At 32.5% G+C, this 23,424-nt stretch overlaps 1 protein-coding gene and 1 pseudogene across 1 annotated transcript in view; both read right to left on the reverse strand.

Moving 5' to 3' along the window:
* The window catches only part of LOC125873377 (vacuolar protein sorting-associated protein 27), a 1,193,133-nt gene that overhangs the window by 1,105,220 nt on the left and 64,489 nt on the right, over positions 1 to 23,424 (reverse strand). The window lies entirely within an intron of this gene.
* LOC125873376 (F-box protein 7-like) lies at positions 19,432 to 23,272 on the reverse strand (annotated as a pseudogene).

The following is a 23,424-nucleotide window of genomic DNA, read 5'->3' on the forward strand; positions in this document are numbered from 1 at the left end:
TTTATATTATGTTTTGGCACTGTGTTGTGAATATTTGAGCTTGTGGCTCCTTGTTTTAATTGAAAATGGTTTTTTGACCCTTCTAAAAATATTTGCCACCCTTTTTTTGTTGTGTTTGAATGTGGTTGTTCTTGTACAAATTTGAGTATCGGTTATGATCAATACCGATGAGTTGAATGGTGCTCTAAATTGAACAAAAATAAATGTGCGACTACGATGAGGCCAAATGAAGTTGCATAGATAATATGTGAACATTTTGCATCTCGTTGTGACTAGCCAGTTATCGAATTGAGCCTTTTGTGATGAACATTGCACACTAGCAAAAGTGTGGAGTCATGTTTGATATTGGTGCCAATGCCTTGTGTGATGAGCTTACCGTGAACAAAGTGTGATGACACCTAGAATTTGTCCCGTTGGTCCAGTTGACTAAGTGATGCATGCTCTTGAAATAATCTTAGGCAACAATTTTAAAGAGTGAAACAATTTAACATTATACCTCTTTTGTGGCCTACCTTGTGAGTGTGTGAACTTTGCTTGAACACCCTTTGAGCCTTAGCCTTTTTCTTGGAAGAAACTTGATGAAAATGTGAACCCTTTTTATCCCTTCACCCATAATCCTCATGAAGTGTGGTTTGTTTGAATAGACAACTTAGGTCAAAAGCCTAAGTTGGGGGTGTGGTGAAAAGAAAAGGTAAATCAAGAAGTGCAAAGAAATTCCCCTTTGATCCATGGTTTTGATAAAGATTAAAGCCCTCCATACAAAAAAAAGAAGAGTAAAAGAAAAAGAGAATGAAAAAGGAAAAAAGACTGAAAAAGTTGTGGCATAAAGTTGTGAAATTGGCAAAACAAATGGGATGTCCGGTATTCCATGGAAAGTAAATAATGGGGTGACTTTTGAGCATGAATAAAAATGTTGAAGAAAATGAAAGAAAGTGTTGTAAATACCACATTTCATGAGGATAAGCAGCCACTGAGCCTAAGCCTAAATGACCATACCTTTACACTCAGCCCCTTTACAAGCCTTGGAAAGACCTTTTTGATCTTGAGTAAGCTAAACAAGTGTTGATTGGAAAATAAGGGAAAATTTATAGGTGAAGACATGCATGTGTTCATATTTGTGAGTGTGAGAGTTTCATGTGATTCTGGAACTATAAAATGTTGAACCACTTTGGGTGAATATGGAATCTTTCTTTGTGTGAGGGCATTTGAGTACCTTTGTTGAGCTTGAACTTACATTTGAAGCAAGTATAGTGAACTTAAAAATCTTTAATAATGGTGAGTCACAACTTGAGTCTTTGAGTGCACAATTGATCTTTGCATGAGTAAGTTGAGTTTTTTTGTGTGCATTCATGATTGATTCTTGTGTATCATTTTTTGAGACATCCTTTTTGAACTACTGACCTTGAATTTTACTTGAGGACAAGAAAAATTTTAAGTTGGGGGTGTTGATGAGTCAGAGATTTAGACTCATTTAGGGCTTTGTTTATAATGATTTAGTGTCCTCAAATGCTTATTTTGTGCAAATAACTGATGTAAAATCCTTGATTTCTAGTTATTTGAATGGAGGAACAAAGTAGGGACACTAAATTGCAAAAAGGAATGAAGCGAGCTGAAACAAGGAAGAAAAGCGAGCCTGGTGATCGCCAAGTCCATTTGGCGAGTCGCTGAGTGGCCATTTGACCACCTAAAGTTCCAGTGGGCCAAGCCATGAAGGATAAAATCAAGTTGGCGAGAGAAAGGAGCAGTCGGTGGATCACCGTGTGATTCCGCGATGTAGAGTTAGATCGCCCAAAGTTACAAACCTGGAGGATGCTGAAGCCTAAGGCAAAAAGGCGATCGAATTGACCAAAGGGGGGATCGCCGAGTTGATCGGCAAGTCCGACTTACTACGCCGAATGGCCCTTCGTAGCATATTTTTGGAGACTATAAATACGTTTTTGAACATTCAGTATAGTATCTTGAATCTTTTAATCTATAATACTTTCAAGTTGGAACTCTGAGTATTGAGACAAGTTTTTTCTTAGCTTTGAAGAATTGAGGTTTTTCATTTTTGAGAAATTGGAAGTGGGTCTTTGATATTCTTCAATTTGGACCTTTGTAAGGACGAAATTAATCGTACCAAGTTGATAGAAACACAATTTGGTAACGATTTTTATCTTTTTATAATGTCTAGCTAAAACCCCAATTCTTGGGGTGTGATTATGTGATTATGGGCTGATTTAGTTTATGGGTATTGCTATTTGTTAGTTTAAATGTTGTTTAGAAGTGATTTCAATCATTAATTGTTGTTTAATTTCAGAATTGTAGTTGCAAAAACAGTTCCACCTTCGTGTTTTTGGCTTGCTCGAGAGAGAGGTTTTAAAACCAAGATTAATGATTGATGGTCTCTGGGTATGGGTTTTCATGGATTCAGCTCGAGAGAGTGAATCCTAAACCTTTTTCAACACATTCAGCTCGAGAGAGTGAATGGACTAAGGCGTAGGCTGTTCTTATTTTGTATGCTTTTTGATGTTCGAGAGAAATCAACTTGATTCGAGGTAAATTGTTCGAGAAAAAGTTTACTTCCTCTATAGTCTAGCTTATTCACTTATTTACAGTTATTTTCTAATAGTTGCAATTAACCATTTGTTTACATTAGCCTATAATCGAATCATATCCTAAGAACCCATCTAATTATTTGTTAATCGTATTTTTTGTTGCTACTGTAGTTGATAATTAAAACCACAACCCCCTGTTATTTGACATTTTTGTCACCCCTTAATTTGAATTATGTTTCTATTCGATAATGTCTATTTCTATGACTTACTTGAGCATATTCACACATTTCTATTGAATCTAAAACACGTACCACTCCCTATGGGATTCGACCCTAACTCATTTGGTTGTGCTGTTATACTGACTAGCGATCCTTGACACTTAGAATTGGATGAAGTGTCCTTGAAACATCAATCAGTATACAGCGAGTTCCACTCACTTAGCATCCGCAACATGCATAACCTCAAAAACATTCTGCAACTCTTCCACAAAGTTTTCTGTATCCTCAGTGACACTTGAATCGGTGAAGTTTGGTGGATTTATCCTTAAGAACTCACAGATCCTAGTTGTATCATCCACATCCTATTGAACCGCTCTCTGTTTCCCAACTTGGTTAGTCACCATTTCACTCAACATTCGGATATCATCCCGAAACTCAGCATTAGTAACCTCCCCTTGGGGTTGCACTTCAGGTGCATTAGGGACCCCTTGATCCTGAGGGTTAATATTACTCCTAGCAGGACGACCTCGAATAACTCTTCGTGGAGGCATGATCTGAAAGATACGTGCAAGCACGAATTAGAAAGAAACTTTTATAGAGATGCACTCTATCACACGAAAGAAGTATGAAAGAAGTGAGATAGTTCCTAAATGTCGCAGTATCCTAATTATAGATGTGGTGCACTTCACATCAATAACTAGGACTCTACAAACATGGATTAATTGACACCCTAGGACTATTGAACTATGTACTCTGACACCAAGTTTGTCACGCCCTGAGCCTACATCCTGGGTGTGGCTGGCACTCAAGAACCATTGTTGTCCCCAAACAAACTTTGGCCTGGCTCTACTCTCAGTGGAAGACTTACTTAACATAGAATAATCTCAAAAGATAAACTTAAAGAATAATCTCAGAATATAATAGAATATTCAACTAGCCAGAATACACAACTCAAGTCTAAAATATTAACATTTTGAAAATGAAAAGACTCATGAACTACTGTCTAACTATCTATGAAGCCTTTACTAACTGAGATGGACTTCAAGACAGGACCCACAAAATCCTAATAACAAAATCGGAATGATAAAACATAAATTAGGGATCCTCCAGAAGCAAGGAGGCTCACCAAACAAATCTGGAGCTCGAATGGATCAACAAAGCGTTGTTTGATGATCTTTGTTACCTATATCTGCATCATGAAATGATGCAGGCCAAGTGACTTCAGTATATTGAATGTACGAGCATGTAAGGGGAAATCTAAAACATGACATAAGCCTAAACTAGAACTGAAGAAACAACTTACCTCGTCTCAACTGAACTCAACCTCAACGCAATCTCAACTCATTTCAATATATAAGCAATAACAATAATGTGATAGAAAGAAAGCTTTTAAAATAGTAGATTGCAACTCAATGTATTGTAAAATACAATGTAACTCAACTTGTATGTAAAAATACAAAATAAACTTTGTTTGGGAGATTCTCTAATCGACAACCATGACAATGAGCTATGTGATGATAAAGCATCTCTCCCACACTGCAAGAACTGTCTTATATATTGTTGGGGTATAGAACTCCTCAACTAAGTGGATCCACTAAGCTATGCTTAAAAATCTATAAGGAATCATCTCAAAAGTATGACCTTTTCTACCCACGTTGGCTACATGGTTTATGGGGGTTGTGAGTTGTTTGAACTCTCCCCCATATCGGTGCTCAATACTACTCCCAAAATATAATTTAGCTCATATGTTTTAAAAAAATCATTTCCTCATCCTCAACTTTGAGATTATTACTCAAAAGGTTTCTCTTAAAAGATATAGTACTCAAAACTTCTCATGAACACTTTTGGAAATAGGTGTTTCCTCTCTTCTTAAATGTATACACATTTACTCTTGGGAATAATTAATTCCCATTTATCATTGTGAAAAAAAAATTCTACTCTCCTCATCCTCAAACTCAAGTATTCAAGTCTTCAAACAAATTTTAAAAGATTGTAACAGACTTCTCAAAATGATTCGAAAGAACTCTCAAGAATTAACTCTTAACTCTGCCTTGAATTTGAATTATGAATTGAAGGGTTATGATTCATATTATGAATGATTTGTCGATATTTTAGAAGTAGTTTATAGTAGTTAGAATCAACAAGGAGTGAAGGTACACTCTAAAAGAACTCAGACGGGGAAAACGATGGAAAAAGGGTGGGGGTAGGCGACCCAAACGCACTGCTAGCGCCCCCGCGCCTGCCCTCCCACAGAATTATCCGACAAATTTTGCTTCTAATTTTCTGACCCTAATTCATCTATGATCAATTTCTTTTCTCAAATCTTTCTTAGATTCGATAACCCAATACAAGTACACGAGAATCTACTCATAAACAACTCTCAAACTCATACACTTGTATGAAGAACTCATCAAATCCATCCTAATTCAAGAACAAAAGCAATACTTCAAGAACACTCATCAAGAACTTAAATCTTTCAATCTTTATGGATGATTTCGAATATGTAAATCAATATTGGCGTGTTGGTGAAGGAATCCAACACTATGAAAACTTTACACCTCGATTTGACGAAACAAACCCTTGATTCATAAGAGATCTAGTTCGTTCTTCCTTTTCTCCTGTTTTCCACTTCTTGAACTCCTCTCAAAACCCTAAGCGTAATTTAGGATTGTAAAACTGACCCAAATCAGATTTGACCCCATAATATTACTAAAATTCATTTTTATCTGATGGGGTAAGGAAAATACCAAAATACTCCTCACTAATTTGGGTAACTTTCCTTAAATGGACAGGCTGACTTCAAATGGGCATATCTCCCTTCTACTAGTTTGAAATTTAGCAAACTTGGTGGCGTTGGAAAGAGGATTCCAAGAGCTTTCATTTGATATTTTATGGGCCACCTAACTCATCCTGTACTGATGGTCGTTTGAAGTTGATCCAAAACTCATAACTGAAGCATAACTAGTAAAGTTTTAGATTTGGCTCTTTCCAAGTTAGTTCATTCTAAATTTAGCTCTTTCTAACGCGAGATGTTACAGAAGGTCCTTTAATTATCTTCACAACTAATTTGAAAATGTATATATCTAAGAACTCGTTTAAAAATGTTCTCAAATAGTTAAGAATTGATATTCAGATACTTTTTAAATTTTGTAAACAAATCAATTTATTAAAAATAAAATTACCGAACAAGACCTTATAGTTTTCTATCAAACCTCACCCACTTCTTTACGCAAAAAAGTGTAATGTGAATAATTGATTAAAAAAGAAAAAAAAAATTCAAGTCATAAAGAAAATCATAGTTGTGGAGATAAAATAAGAATACTTTTTATTACTTTGAATGTTTTTGTGCATATGTTTTTTTTTTATTCACTAGCAATATTATCACAACTCCTTCAATTTACTGCATTGTTTAGTTGGGTTATTTTTTTCTACACATTAAAAAATATATTTTTTTCAAATTAATAATGATAGAATGGATTTGTTTTTGTTTTTCTGCATTTTTTTTCCCATCTCTTTTCTTTCTCGGGTAAATCACATAAATATGCTATATTAAAAAAATATTTACCATCTATGACAATATAATTTTTCTAACTAAATATAACAATTTTTTGGAATTAACAAATGTACTATCACTTGCCTCTTTCTTGGCCATTTTTCCTCTTCCTCTTTTTTTTTTTTTTTTGTTCTTCTTCTCCATCTTTCTTTCTCTATCATTATTATCTTCCTCCTCTTCTTTCTTTTTTTTTTTTTTTTAAGATTCTTCTTTTTTCAAATTTTCATTTAAATAACAAATCAATTTTTCATATTTCATTATTTTTACCCAAAAAATACGACGAAAAAAGAAATGGAAAGATGAAAATTTGTACAAAATCATGTTTTCAAGCAGAAATTTCAAATCTCTAAAATTACAACAACAAGAGTTCACCATTGATGGTCATTAGTTTAAATTTTGAATTCATTATTTGTATTTTATGAATTTGTGATTAGTTTGGATAGGTTGTTCCTACAAATTATTGAAAATGTCGTTTGGAATTTACATTTCAATTTTAAGAGGTTTTGGTTAAGTTTATAATTGTTTTTAGGAGAAATATTAGATTGAAACTCGAAAAAGGTGAAGTTTATGAAACTGTATCGCAATTGTATTAAAGTTGTATTAGATATGTTTCATAATTGTATTAAAATTGTATTAAAATCATGACCAATACATTTATAAGACATATTACAAACTTCACTCTTTTTTAGTGATATCAACCAAAATAATTTAAGCAACACACTTTTAATACATTTATAATATAGAAACAATACATTTGTAATACATATTGCAAACGTCGATCTTTTTCATAGTGATACAAATCAAAATAATTTATAAGATATATATATATAGTACATGTTTTATTCATGAGTAGTACATTTATAATACATAGTGCACACTTCACTCCTTTCTTAGTGATACCAACAAGAATAATTTAGGTAACACATTAATAATACCTTTATAAGACATCCACATTATATTTTAATACATATTGCAACCGGCACTACTCATTTTCTTTGTGATAAATAAAAAATATTTATAATACACATATAATATAAATTTTATTCACGAGCAATTCATTTATAATACATATTGCATACATCATTCATTTTCTTAGTGATACAAATCAAATAATTTCTAAGACACGTATAATATAAGGTTTATTCATGAACAATACATTTCTAATACATATTGCAAACTTTACTCTCTTCTTAGTGATACCAACCAAATGATTAATACATGCACACTACATTTTTAATACATATTGCAAACATCACTCATATTCTTAGTGATACAAACTAAAATAATTTATAAGATACATATAATACATGTTTTATTTATGAATAATACAAGCTTAATTCAGTCTATAGATTATTGTCTTGTCTTTCGTTAGTTACGTTTTTTTATTTATTCTTAATTTTCTCTTCTAATTCAACTTTAATATTGTGTAATACACTTTCAATGCAAATTTAATTCATTTTGTAGTTTATTATATGTTGCTATTAGATTACTTGTTTAATTCATTATTGATATAAGTTTAATTCACTCTATAGGTCATTGTCTGGTGTTTCATTGGTTACATTTTTTATCCATGCTTAATTCTCTCTTCTAATTCAACTTTAATATTTGTGTAATACACTTTTAATACAAGTTAATTCATTTTACAGCTTATTGGTTGATTTGTTATGATTAAATTACTTGTTTAATTCATTATTGATACAAGTTTTATTCAGTTTACAAATCACAGAATGCTCTTTCGTTTGCTACATTTTGCATGCATGTTTAATTCACTTCTAATTCAACTTTAATATGTGTAATACATTTTTAATTCAAGTTTAATTCATTTGGCAGTTTATTATGTTTCTTCATTTGTTACGATTAGATTACTTGTCTGCTCTTTAGTTTGGATAGGTTGTTCCTACAAATAATTGAAAATATCATTTGGAGTTTATATCTCAATTTTAAGAGGGTTTGGTTAAGTTTAGAATTGATTTTAGGAGAAATATTAGATTGAAGCTCGAAAAGGATGAAGTTTACGGAACTATATTGTGTTTGTATCAAAGTTCTTTTAGATATGTTTCATAATTGTATTAAAATCATGAATAATAATCCTACATTTATAATACATATTGCAAACTTCACTCCCTTTTTAATGATATGAACTAAAGTAATTTAGGTAACACACTTATAATACATGCACAATACATTTTTAATACATATTGCAACATCACTCACGTTCTTAGTGATACAAATCAAAAATAATTTATAAGACACATTATAATACATGTTTTATTCATGATTAATATAAGTTTAAGTCAGTTTATAGATCGTTGTCTTGTCTTTCGTTAGTTACGTTTTTCATTCATTCTTAATTCTCTCTTCTAATTCAACTTTATTATTATGTAATACAATTTTAAAGCAAATTTAATTTATTTACTTGTTTAATATTAGTGTAATACACTTTTAAATACAATTTTAATTGATTTTGCAATTTATTGGTTGATTTTTTACGTTTAATTACTTGTGAAATTCATTGTTGATACAATTTCATTTAGTTTACAAATCATATAATGCTCTTTCGTTTGCTACATTTTGCATTCATATTAATTCTCTTCTAATTCAACTTTAATATGTGTGGAACACATTTTTAATTCAAGTTTAATTCATTTTGCAATTTATTATGTCTCTTCATTTGCTACGATTAGATTACTTATCTAATTAATTAATTATTGATACAAATTTATTTAGTCTACGAATCATTGACTACACTATGAAAGAAAATAGAGAGAGAGAGAAAGAAAAATAAAACAAGAGAAAGAGAGGGAGAAAGTGCAACAAAAAGGAAAAAAGAAAGAAAAAACAATAAAAAGAAACCAAGAGAGAAAAAGCAGCAGCACAAACGAAAACAAGGGGTAAAGAACAATATAAAGAAAAAAAGGGAGAAAGAGCGAGAAAAAGAGATAAAAACTAAAAAGGCGAGAGAGAAAAAGGAGAAAGAGGCAAAAGAGAAAGACAAATCTAATAAAATATATATTATTGTTATATATTGCTATAAATGGTAATAATTAAAGAGTATACTTAAAATAAGTAATTATTTTTTAAAAAGGATCCACTCAAGTAATTAATCCTTCTTTCTCACTCTCCTTAGCTAAATACAATTTTTTTGGTTAGTAAATTATCACCTATCATTCATATTATTGTATATTTTGCGTTTCATTATGTTGCACACTATTATAATTAATGGTTTTCCATTTTAACAAAGAAATTGTAGATTTCTTTTTCCTTTTTTCAACCTTTTAGTCCTCTCTTTTTTCTTTCTCAAACTTTTTAAGTCAATACAATTTTTGATTTGTAAAATGTCACCCATCATTCATTTACATGCCATATTTTTTTATTACATACACTTTGTAATAAATATTTTTTCATTTTAACAATGAAAATGTAGATATCATTTTTTTTCTTTTCTTTATTTGCATTCTTCTTTTTCTTGTCTCTTTTATCACTCATTATTCTCAAGTCAAAAATATATTTGTTTTGTTGTGTCTTGTCTTCCATTTGGTGTTCACCCCCATTTTGTTCTCTTTCTCCATTTCATTCCGGATTATGGCCTCATCGAATCATCAAAAACTGTGAGTATAAAATTTATGACTTTTTTTTATGATATATGGTGTTTTGTCGTGTTCTTTTCTCCTTTTATGTTTTCATAATTTGAGGTGAGGATTTTTTTGATAATTTTTTTTATGTAAAACATAAATTTATATATATATATATATATATATATATATATATTTTGAGTATTCTTTTACAATGGTTGAGTTGATTTAAAACATGTCAAGTTGTTGATTGGGGTCAATCTTGGTGAGATCAATGGAAAATAAATGGTTGTGTCAAAATTATAAAATAATAGGTCATAACTCAATCCATTGAATTCAAAATTATTTTTCTTCTTTTTTAATAGTTTTATTTTCTTACTTTTTCAATCAAACAATAAAATATATTTTTCTTTCATTTACCATGAAATAAACAAAATAAAAATGCATACTTTTTTTTGTTTAGATTTTTATTTTTCTTGTGAATTTTTTGGCTACAGATCTAATAAAAATGACCCTAATTTCTATACAAGTGCATTGTTTCATGCCCAAAATGATCTATTAATTTAAAAAATTAAATCCAACCTACTAAAATATGGAAAGGGTAGATGGATTTAAAAGGATGAAAAATCATTTATACCTACATTATCCTAAATTTAAGAAATTTGTTAGTTATTAAAGCTTTTGCTTAATTTTACTATATTTTCATTTTCTTAACCCTTAATTAAGCTCCAACTTAAATTAATGTTATACATTAGTATTAACTCATTTTTCTCATATTCACCATGAGCTCAACTAATAATAGGAACAAATGGAGACAGTTTGATAATTGTATGGTCATGAGAGGAAAAAAGTATAATGAAAGGATGAGATTGACCAATATAAAATAGAATAAAGTAATATTTGATTTTTTTTCCTTTTAATTAATATTAATGGGGACTTCATCAGAAAAATATATTAGAGACAATTGTTTACATCAAATTAGTGAGATTTTATTGGTTATTTTTCAGGTTGGACAAGTGTCTTTATGCTTACTTTGTTAAGAAAGGGATGTATGAGGTAGCTACGGCATTCACCAATGAAGTTGATGTTCGAACTCCCACATATGATGGTAAGTCTGTCTTTAAATTTATAACAAATTATTATTTATTAAAAGTAGTCTCCATGTGGCTTATAACTTAAGGTGAAATGTGAAATCAGTCATCAATAGTTAAGTTATGATAGGCAGCCTATGTCATATCCGTTTGTGTTCCGGGCCTTACTCGAAGTTTGGGTTAATCAAAGATGTTTCATGAATCAGGGTATACTTTTATGGATGATCAAAGTATTTTTAGGACTTACAAATTTCTAATAAAGGTCCACAAATGTGGACCGGAATCCTTCATCCTTTAATCCACTTGGTGCTAAGTATAACTCTCATGGAAACATGCAATTACAATGGAAAAAAAATAATCCTAATAATATTGAATCACACTAATAACTGATAAAATACTGAGTAGCTCATAGATCAGGAAAACTAATTTTTTTAGTGAAATATACTTTATATTAAAAATAATAAATCATGGAAATCAAAATAATTTGAGACACGCATCTAACATAGCATAATTTGTAGTGAAAACACTTGATATTAATGTGTTCATGAAAATTGCATTTAAAACATGAAATTCATAAGTAAGTCATGCAATTAAGGATCATTTATGAAGACGAATTAATTTACAGGAAAAACCCATAAAATCATAGAAACCCTAGGGTTGGAGAATTCATAAGAAATACAAAAAATTGTAGTTGTTTGGGACTCAATGGGTGAAGGGATATCCATTGATGAAATCCCAACATACCTAGAATGAAGACCCCTAGCTTGAATTCTTTGAATGAAGACTTGATGCTTGGAACCCTAGTTTTGCTTGATAAAAAACTTTAGAGAGAAGACATTGATTTTGGAGGGTTATGCATGAATCTATGCACATGTGCTAGAACTATCTTTCTTATGATCGAAGAGAACTGGAGCACCCCATGGAGAGATGTTGGGCATGATGAAACCTTTGTTTAAAAGGTCCTTTAACTGATCTTTCTACTCTTTAAGATTATTTGGACCCATTCCATAAAAAGGGACGAAAATAGGCTCGGTATTTTGAAGAATGACTATTCCAAATATAATTTCCCTTTTGGGATGAAATACAGGAAGATCCTCGAGAAACACTTCTGGGAGTTTATTCACTACATGGACCGACTAAAGACTTAGGATTTTGGAAATGGAATCCATAACACAAACTAGATGGTTGATGCAACTCTTTTAAAATATCTTTATGTCCTTAAGGTAAGAGACAAACCGACCTATCGGCAATGAAGTACTACCCTTCCATACTATGATTGAATCATTAGCAAAATTGAAATATAACAATTCCTGTTCTACAACCATATAAGGTATAACAAGTGAGTAGCAAGTCAATGCCGCGAATGATATCAAAATTAGCATGGCTAACTCTTCTAGCTCAATTGAGGTTATTTTGTGAAAGATGGAAAGTAGGCAATTTCTATATATCCATTTAGCTAAGATTGCATCATCAATAAGAGTAGACATTGAGAAGGGTTCTGATAGGATTTCGGGAATAACATTAAATTTCATAGCAACATAAGGAGTAACAGAGGAAAGTGTGATCTAACAATGTATAAACATCAAGTTTAAAGACTCATAACAAACTAGTGACTATATCGTGTGAACCATCATGATCCTATCAAATTTGAAGAGCTTAGAAGTTTTTGTTATGCTATCCACCACTAGTTCTAGATGAGGTACCTTGCTTATTTAGGTGACCTTCTATAGCTATTGTAGTGTTAGGCTGAGTTGGCTAATGAATATCCTTGCCTTTTCCTATGGCCGATAGGCAATCCCTCAATCTGCATTAATAAGAGGAGAGCTTCAAGCTTGAAAAATAAATAAAAGTGAGAACATGAACTCCTAGTGCTTTTGGAATGCCTAACACGACTATGACATGTCATACAACATCAAAAATACCAACCAATACCGATCATACACTCTCTTTGATTATTCGTACAACACTTTTGACAGACTAGAAAGTGTGACCACTAGTAACACTGTCTTATGTTTTGGAGCATGGTGCCAATCCTTGTTATCCTTTCTGAACTTAGGAACTAGAGAACTCGTAGAATATGGGGTCGGGATTGAGTACTTCTGATGAAACAGAGATTGACTACCACCTCCTAACCTCTATTAAAAAGAGTCAACACTATCTATTCTAGCCCTCTTTTTATCCCTATCACTCTCCTTGAGCTTTTCCTGCTCGATCATTTGAGAATGAGAAATTAAGCGAGAGATGTTCATCTCCTTGATCAGCATCACATTTCTACATTCTACAATCTCAAAAGTACCATAGACAAAATTACTCACGCGTGCCCTAGAGACAACAACCATTGTCCGAGCATACTTGGAGAGTTGAGTAAACATGAAAGTATACTCCTTCACTTTCATGATAATCTAAGGATATTCAGAGAGAACCATCTTTCACATGCATGAAGAGAATTATATAGTTTCTCCAATTAAGCTTATAACCCCCTTATTTGAATTTATGTGTCATCGGGCCCAAAAATTAGAGACAGAAAAGAGGACTTTTGAAACATGTGGTGTAAACAAAGGTTTACACATGTGTGACTACAAAATATCATATTAACATGAGGATTTTAAACCTAAAATTATTTTTAAATACATAAATGTTACATTTTTGGGGGGATAGATTAATAAAGAAAGTGTGTCACATAAAATTGGATTAAAGGGATTGTATAATACACAAAGTGTCCATAGAAATAGAATGGAGGGAATGATAGTAGATGTAATTCATTGAATTTTATGGTTCAATTAGTGAGGGTCACTTTATTCTCAACAACTCTTTTCGTGTTTAAGAATTGTATAATTTGTTGTTCTTTATTTTCGAATGCTTTGCCAAATATAGTGACTGATTTTTTATTTGGTATGATGTGCTAATGTACAATAATTTAGTTGTGCTATTTGTTCAGCTATCGAATCACTGGAGGGATTTCTAGCAGATTGGTGGAATTCGTTCTATAGTATGTTCAACTCTATTCAGGCTAAGTATGCCCAAGATCCATATGCTGAGGTTTTCCCTAGCTTTTTCTAGGTTAAATTTCTTTTTTTTTTCTATTCATACTAAGCATGCCCAAGATAATCTAAATGTACGAGTTGGTTAAATTTTCAGGCTACTCGGACTATGGATAATGTGGTATGTCAAGTCCCTTTTGTTGTGCCATCATCTTCTCCTCAGAGGGCACCATTTGTAATTGATATTAGGTATAACTATGATTTATTTATTTACTAATAAGGACCATTGTTTCTTCACGTAATGTAATTTACAGTGGCTTCTTATTCAGTTAACTTCATGTTATATGTGTGATATTATTTTCTTTAACAAAATCATGTTTCCATTAGGTTTTGTGCAAACACAATTTTGACCACAAAAGTTAGTTTGTCCAATTTCCCAGATAACTAGTTATTGCTATGATATTACGTCATGAAAGCATTCATTTGCTTGTTGAAGTTCGTGAATCAGATGATTTCTAACTCTTTTTGTTTTTGATGTACCCTATAGCCATCAAATTGAGTTGTTTCCAAATATGTTTCAACAAAGGGAGGCCATAGTATGTTTAGATTTCTGAGACAACAACAGTTTCTTTTAATGTTCGACATAACTTACAAAGTTTTATACCTTGCATGATGAGGCAGAGGATATTAAACAAACTATGAATATGGAATCAATCGTCAATACCCTTGAAAAGGCTATGCTTCCGGTTCTAGATCCTTCTTAAAAGGTTTGTATTGATTTAAAATATCTTGTATTTATGGTTTAGAATCTCTTGTGTTTGTTCTTGATAGTACATGTGATCTCACCTAAGTAGTTTCTAGTCTTATTTGTTGACTTAACATGCTTGCATTAACATCGTAAGTAAATGAGCTCCATGTTGTATGTGTATTTATATGGATTAGGTCAACTTCATTCATGTTTAGGTTTAAGGATATCAAATATTTTCACTAAGATAAGGTTACAGCTAATTAAAGAATGCACTTTGAACCAAAATAAGAATGTTAATTTTTGCTAGTGTATGATCATATTTGTATGTTATTAGTCCTTCATGGAGCATTAATTAATTCTCCAATGTAATGGAAACTCATCAAATTTTCTGCTAATCTTCCTATCAGGCTCTTTCACCTCTAGTATGCAGCAAGCTCCTTGATCAAATCAACATCTCGTGATTTCCTATTTTTCTCTTGTCATGGAAAATAAAAGGCGGTACCTTGAGAAAACATACATTTCATTAGTTGTTATACAGTACATGTAGGCTATATCCGTGAGGAAAGACTTATGCATTTTGTTACTTCTTGATCTTATTAAGCATTAAACTTCTTTTGTAATCCAAGCTTTACTCATGAGTACTTGGTCGTGAATGGAATAATGTAACATTCTATGTTGTTGCTCTCTCTCTTTTATAAGTTATATGTTGCATATTTTTTTTATCAACACAGGGATTTGGGAGAAATGGTTCTTTAAGAATCATCATGTTAATTTTCCTACAATTTCGTAGAATGACAATATCATTATTGTGCACAGATTAAAGTGCAAATAACAACCCCAACAAACTCAGTGAAATTCCATAAGTGGTGTCTGAGTAGGGTGATGTATAAGCAGCCTTAAAGTGAAGTTTCTTGATGGTGAATATTAAGCCACTAATACATTCAAATGAGGCATAGAGGATTTAGGTTTCAATAGTGAGACAGATTAACATTGATAAATTTATACATTAGTGATTCAGGATAAGGATAAGGTCACGAGAAAAAATTAGTATTGATTATTGATTCCTCAATTGCCATTAAACTCCAAATAGTTGTAAAGATATTGATCCTCGATATTTGAAGAAACATTATGTTGATATTTATTGAATTCAATGTGTTACTAGGCTTATATTTTATTTATTATAAGTTGTTATTGGATTATAAAGGAGTGTAGTTAGTCAATTTACAAATTTAGTGTCAAAATGATAAGGGTAGACTGGTGCATGACATATCTTTCATTTCTGTCGAATTTGGGCAAGGTCCATGCATCTTCCATCAATAAAAGTAGACATCCTATCTTGATACAAACATTATAGGCTGATTCCACCGAGACAACTTTACAATTGTTTCATGACCCCACTTCTTAATTTCAAAATGATAAAAACATAAAGAGATTGCACCTGCTTTTCTTGTTGTATTTTCCCTAAGAAGTAATTTATTTATATAGTCTCTTGATGTAGAGATCACCACAAGAGTAGGTTGAGGAAATTTTCTGTGTTTCAATATTTAATTCACATGATGAAAGGGGAAACATTGTGACTGTTCATCAGATGCTGAATAAGTTATGAAGGAGAGTAAAAGAGGCAAGGGATCCCTGATTAGTAAAGGGGAAAATTATGTTAGCGCAATTAATTTCGAGTTCCTTTACACCTATTATCTCATTTTAGAAAATTGACTCATTGTCATTCCTCATTTGAAAAGGCAAGGAATTATTTACCACACAGAGAAAATAATATACTCCGCTTAAAGAGGAAAACATTGATCGTTACCTAGCTCAAGGTGCTTTGAAAATTAAGCCCTCCATATGAAAATATTAGAATGATTTACCTATTTTCATCATTCTTGATGTGGTGATAACACCATCAAGAAAACTTATACTATGAGTTTACAATGTTTTAAAAAGGAACAAAAAAAATGGAACAAGATCTGTGGTCTTGTAGAAAACAATAAGAATTGAAGTGCACACTTATTTGAATTAAGACACACATGTTATAGGAAAAAATACCAAACATGTATGGATTTAATACTATAATAAAGTTGATGTCAATACAATCCCGCATAGTAAATTGATTGTCTATTGGTGGGATTATTTTGTGCATCATTATTTGAAGGGAAATCCGATGAACTAAAGATCCAGCGATGCACAGGTCTAGGGAAGGCAACCAAAAACTAATCTAAAGCACATGACTTCACTCATGAAGTAGAAGTTCCTTGTTTGCCTTGATTTATGGCGTTAATAGTCAAATTTGTCACGCCCAAGGCTACCCCTTGACATAACACGGGACCTAGGATGACGAGTGACCCCAAGCTAACCCTTTGTCTTGCATATATCAAGCATACTGATAATAACTGAATAAGATATATACTATGTGGAAGCTGAAACAAAAGATAACTAGAAAATAGGGAAACCCCAACTAGTTTGAATGAATAAACCATACTAAGAGCTTAATAACAACTATATCATGAACTTAACGATTCAAGCTGATTCAACTACTATGTATGAAAAGTCTCTAACTGAGTTGAGTTTCTGGGACATGCCCCCAACTAACTCTAACAAAATTGAAAACTGAATAACAAAACTAAAATGAAAATCATGTCTATTGTTCTCAAGTATGAGGACTCACCACTGAAGCTGATTAAATGCGGACCGAGAATCGATCTAAGCGCGATCTATATGCTGTGTACCTGAATCTAGATCATGAAAGGATGTAGCGTAGAGTATGCGTCAGTACATTCTATGTATTGAGCATGCATGATATAGATACTAGGCTGAACAAATATATATAAGATGAACAAAACATAACTTAGCAAGAATGTAAATGCTAAAACATAACTGAAAAGCTAAGTTGAATGCAATGACCTTGTACTAATCATGAAAATATCATCCTGAACTAAATGTTGAAGTATATACTAGAAACCTTGTCAAATGCACTAAGAGTCGAACTGTGGGAGCTATTACTAAGTCATATAAACCACGTGTACTCAACGTGGAGTTCGATGTATGTCTCGACCCAATATACCTTGCGAGGGGTATAAAGGCATAAGTGGCGTGATCACTAAATTTGATGCCCAACATAAGGGACTTTATACTCTTACGGGGCACATACTTCTGGGACAATAATGGTATGTCGAACCATAGTCCAACTCGGTGCTAAGTCTACTCCTAGCTGAATATGTAATGAAACGAATGTAACTAAAACACTTAATAACTCAAAATACTGACATGCCATCTGAAAATGCAATATTTATATACTGATAATGTAACATTCAAAATTTGGAGCATGATTATCTATTTAACTAACCTAGCAAGTATAATTTGTGAACTAAGAAAATATATAAAAACTAGGGTTCTGAGTTTCATACAAGGAATTAAGCAAACTTTCCAAGAAAACATTTCATTTTGATTAAAGATACTACTACAACTAAATCACAACACAACTCCAAGGTTTTAAAAATGCTAGGTCTGAACAAGATATGGAGAATCAGGGAGCTGACTGAATTCTAGGGACCTAGTGGATGAAAGAAACCCACTAGTGAAATCCCACATACCTGGTGAAAAAATCTATGGGAAAATCCTTTGGATTTTGAGGCTGAACCTTGAAGAACATTGGTGCTTGTTCTTGGGAGGTTTGGTCGACTTTTTCGTCTTCTTTTTGCTACAAGTTTGGATGATTTTTAGAGAATGAGGGTTTTGGGTATGTCTGAGTAAGTTATTAGACTTAGATTGATTAAAACGACGTAATTTAGGAATTAAACGACATAATTTAAGGGCCCCAACGCCTAGGAAAAATACCTAAATGACCCTAACTTGAAAGCTGACAAAGGCCATCTACGGAAGGACCTACGGACCATCGTTTGGCCTACCAACCATTGATTGTGGTCGTGGTTTGTGGTCTTCCCGATAGGGCTTCACTAAAACGATCAGAACTCTTTACTCTGAGATGGTATTTTAGCTAACTCGGTGGCGTTGAAAATATAATTCAATTATCTTTAATTTGATAGGTCATGGGCCACCTAATTCATTTTGTGCTAAAAGCTATGACCGTTTGAAGTTGACCCAACAACCATTTCCCTCCAATTGGCTTATGACTCTCATCTACGTTCCCTAAGTCCAACCACCACTACAAGATTTTAGGCTTTCAGCCACACTTGTAAAGTGTGGCCAAAACTATCAAAAAGTGTGGCCTTTAATAAATGGTAACGCTTTTTAACTTTAGGCAACACTTTTTGGGGGTGGCCTAAAGAGGCGTAACCTTTTCCTTAGGTTACACTTTTCAAGTGTTACCGTAGCATCTATGCTTAAAAATCATGGCCCATGAGGTACAAAGGCCACGCTTTGTAACATCTCATTGGTAACACTTTTATTTGATAAAACTACACTTTCTAGCGTTGCCTTTGCTTTGTTATTGGCCACAGTTTAAAAGTGTAGCTTTTTTATAACTCTTCAACAACAACACTTATAAAGTTTAACAGTTTCAAATGTACATACTACATTTTATAATCAATAAGGCACGCAATTGTCATCCCTCTAGCAATACTTTTAAAGTGTGGCAACGTTGTCTAGAATTATTATTGCCACAATTTCTAATTGAAAAATAATAATTTTGGTTTGGATAGATTTACTAATAAGATAATTGTATAATATAAATGATCTCAAACATCAAATTAACTAATAAATAGTTCAATATATTGATTTACAATAAAATTCGAAAAACATGTCTTGTACTACATACATAGAAAGGAATAGTGCAAACAACTGTACTAGCAATAAATTTCAATATGTATTCAAACATATATAATAGTAGTTCAAAAAAACTATTGTTCGCTCCAATATATTGAGTTGACCTGGGGAATTTGATGACCTACAATTTCATACACATTCAAAAGAAAATTAAATGTTAGAAAAAAAATTCACTCGACACTAGTCATGGTTAATCATCCTATGAGAGCACTGTAAAATATTTTTCTTGAGTAGAATATCTTCAATAATTTACAACAAGCACTGATTAGAAATTGATTCCCTCAAAGATAACATCTCGCATGTACATACTCAAACCATACTAAAGCACCTTTCCTTTTTCTTTCTATATCTATTGGGGATGGGGGTATAACAATGGTCCAACCGATCATAACCATTCACAATAAATAAGGAAACAATAATTAACAAAGCTTTCACTCTTAACAGATGGTGATTTTTATTAATTTTTGCTTAGAAGCTAGTTTGGCTCGGATGTAAGTGTAAGAAACTAAAATGGTGACTTGTAGGGCCAGGGGAAAAGTACCCAAACCTTCAGCCATAGTTTTATTAAACAAGAGCTGAGCATAAGAACTCAAAATACAAATATAATCTCCATGATCAAGTACCTTAAGCGGAATCTCAACACAGTTGGACGCGTTCTCGGGTACAAAAGAGCAGCTTCGACCTGCAAATGAGAAGGAAGTGAGCTGTCTGTTCAAAATTAGCTTCACATATATCAACTGAATGCCAAAAGCATTTTCAACTTAAGTAAGGAGAATTGAACCATTATTTTGATTTGAACGTATATAACCAAATTGCTGCCAGAAACAAATTGACTTTTACGGGAAAGTTAGAATTGGGCTTACTTTATCCTTTGATAGCGTGTAACTCCCCTTAAAACACAATCAGCTTTTGAGGCACGGAAGTTCAGGTACTTCGCGACATCTTTGACTTTTTGTGATCAATTCTAGTTAAAAGAAATCTACAGAAGTTATAAACCAGGTATAACAAGATGCCAAGAACAATGTTTAAAGATAAAGTATGTCATACGAGCTGAAAAACAAACGATTACTACCTTATAAAGGAATCTTCCTGAAGGATAAAATCTCATATAGCGATAGTAACACACCTATAATCAAAGAGAAGATGGCAATGTTATAAAATGCCATTGACACTAAATGCTATAGGCTGCAAAGTGTAGAAAAGAAGCAATGGGAGGAAATTGAACACTATCAACTATCTCCAGATGAGGGCAACAACCTCTCTCAAGCAGAACATGTATTCTTGCAATAGCCCACCACTTGCTCTGTTTTCCGGATTCTCAAGCAGAGCAAGTCTATTTGCAGTGTTTAGCTGCATAATATGCTTTACAACTTTCAGTTTTCACTTTCAGTATCAACTATCTTCGTTAATGAAATTTACAAGGCAAAAGATGAATTAGCGTACTGCATAATTTGCCTTCCACTACAAGCATTATGCACCATTTACCAGTACAACTCATCTCTAAACATGCAACTCAAGAACTGTATGACAATTTTAACTATGTGGAGAATAAGAATACATATACAATATGAACTCGATTAGTGATCTTCCAATCAGCTACTCCTGCACGAATATATGTGTTTCGACTGATATAAATACCTGCGGAAAAAATCAAATTAAGACTTCTTAATACCTTCAAATTTTTCAACTTAGACTTAAGATACAAATAAACTAATTCTTTTTATAGGCTACGGCAAAAGCATCCTGATAGGAAATTAATTAGTTCTCCTGCTCAGATAGCATAAGTAAATCCAAGACAAATACCATGGTATGTGGTCTATAGAGAAATTTATTTTGGAAAATTCAGTCGATACATCTCTACCATATACACTATACCCAACATTTATCAGTGGATAATGGGCCCGCCTCTCTACCCTTCTCCACTTAACTTCGTGAAAAACTTTATATCGTTAGCTTTTCAAAATATTGAATGATCAATAGTAAAATTCTAATTATAGTACTAGTAGCAACAAAAATTTCCACAATGGTGAAAATCAACAACTCTTAACTCTTGTTTTTTTCGCTTGTTCAACAACTCTCGACTCTTACCATTATTCTTGAATAGAGAAGCTATGTCAAAGTGAATATCAACAAATACTGTTTTCCTAGATGCACCAATTACGGGATAAGACTTGAGAACTTAGAGTTTCCTCTAGAATACGGAAAAGACTCATATTAATCCAACGACCAATGACCAAATAACAGAATTGATTTGAGGATACTCAAAATCTGGCATGGTATTAACAAAAATCCAAGAATTTTACAATACGTGGTCGCCTATCTATTCAAAAAGTAACAAATGGAAGTTAGAAATATTGGCATACTAGTGTCTTGAGAAAAGTGTCCATTTCATTATTCACCAAAAGCAAGGATTAGAATCCATAACATTCCAATGTTGAATGAGAGGAAGTAGCCAACAATCCCTATACATGTCCTCATGCTTCTCTCCCTCCCAATATAATAAATTCCCTAAAGAATTTTACAATTATTAAGAAACTTCTTTTGGGTAAATAATAAGGAACTTCCTGTCATAGAAAGAGGTGTAAACTATAGTATATTTTGAAGTAATTGTGAAACTATGTTTTATCATCCTCATCAAAAACTATATCTTACCATCCGTCAAAGTCTTGGTCTTAAAAGCAACATTTTTCACCATGAACCATCATAGTTCAACTGAAGGACCTTATAGTTTTCTACCAATCCAGAAACTTCAGAAATAAGGCACATTGGTTAATGTTACTTACTAACCTCACTAGTGCCAATAGAACAACCAGAACCAGCATCCCTGGTACCTGCCAAGACTTTAGGCATGCATTGCGCCAAAATAAAAGGTTCCGAATTGTGTACCTCCACTTTCGACAAACACAAGCTGCCCTACCCAAGGTGTATGGGGTCATTTTACACAAGATCTACACAACATTAATCATTAAATCATAGTAATTTTCGATTTCCTCACCTTAGCTGTAAATATTAGAAGGGAAGGCTGCAAAAGCTAAATTTTCAATTTAGAACCAGCATATTTTTTTCTCAAGCAGACATCAATACATTATATTTGATTGTCTTAAGTTCCCTAGATATGTAACCTCAATTCACCCCTTGGAAGGAAACAACATGAACTTTGGAGAGAGGAGGTGGGAGTGGGAGTGGAAGTGGGTTAAAGATTAATCCAATAAATTATCAGTGTATACCAGCAAACAATCCAGAGAAAGAATCAAAGGGAACAGTCACATTTAAGCTTGGCTGAAAAGCTCGACTTGAGTACTATAATGAGATCATAAAGTTCAACATTCCCCGTCTCCAAAGAAGACAGAGATGACACCTAACTTTTCTACCAAAGATGCCCCTCAGAAGAATTGAAATGGGCGTAAAGGCTCAAGGCAGATGTTAAAATAGCAACGCTTGTCTCCGCATAGAATCCACTAAATTTTTGCATGGGAATGAAATAGGGAATAACTAGATATCGCCTCACCAGAAATGTACATGTAACCCAAAATACCCACAAATACCTTACTTTCTGGTTGATATTTTCATTTAATCTATAGAAAAACATTGTTCATACTTTTGATACCTACTAATTAATTTAGCAAAATCAGCTCTGTTGTATGTTTTATCAATATGCTTCAGCTTCCTAGCGTAACAAAGCATTTCCAGCACTTACCACATATTTACATGTTGATAAGAAAATTACAGAGGAAATTAATCGAAATCCACAAAGGCATACCTCAAAACGCAGTTCATCAGGTAGCACCTGGTGTATCAGAAAAAAGAACAGAAGTCATACAAATGGACAACGAGTTTTATACTATATGTAGAATAATTAAACTCAAATTTAGAAAATGTGCAGATTATTTAGAACTCAAATTGCATCTAACAATTCAAAATCTCATAAAAATAAAAGATAGTCAT

This window comes from Solanum stenotomum, chromosome 8, assembly GCF_019186545.1.
Source record: "Solanum stenotomum isolate F172 chromosome 8, ASM1918654v1, whole genome shotgun sequence".
Lineage (NCBI taxonomy): Eukaryota > Viridiplantae > Streptophyta > Magnoliopsida > Solanales > Solanaceae > Solanum > Solanum stenotomum.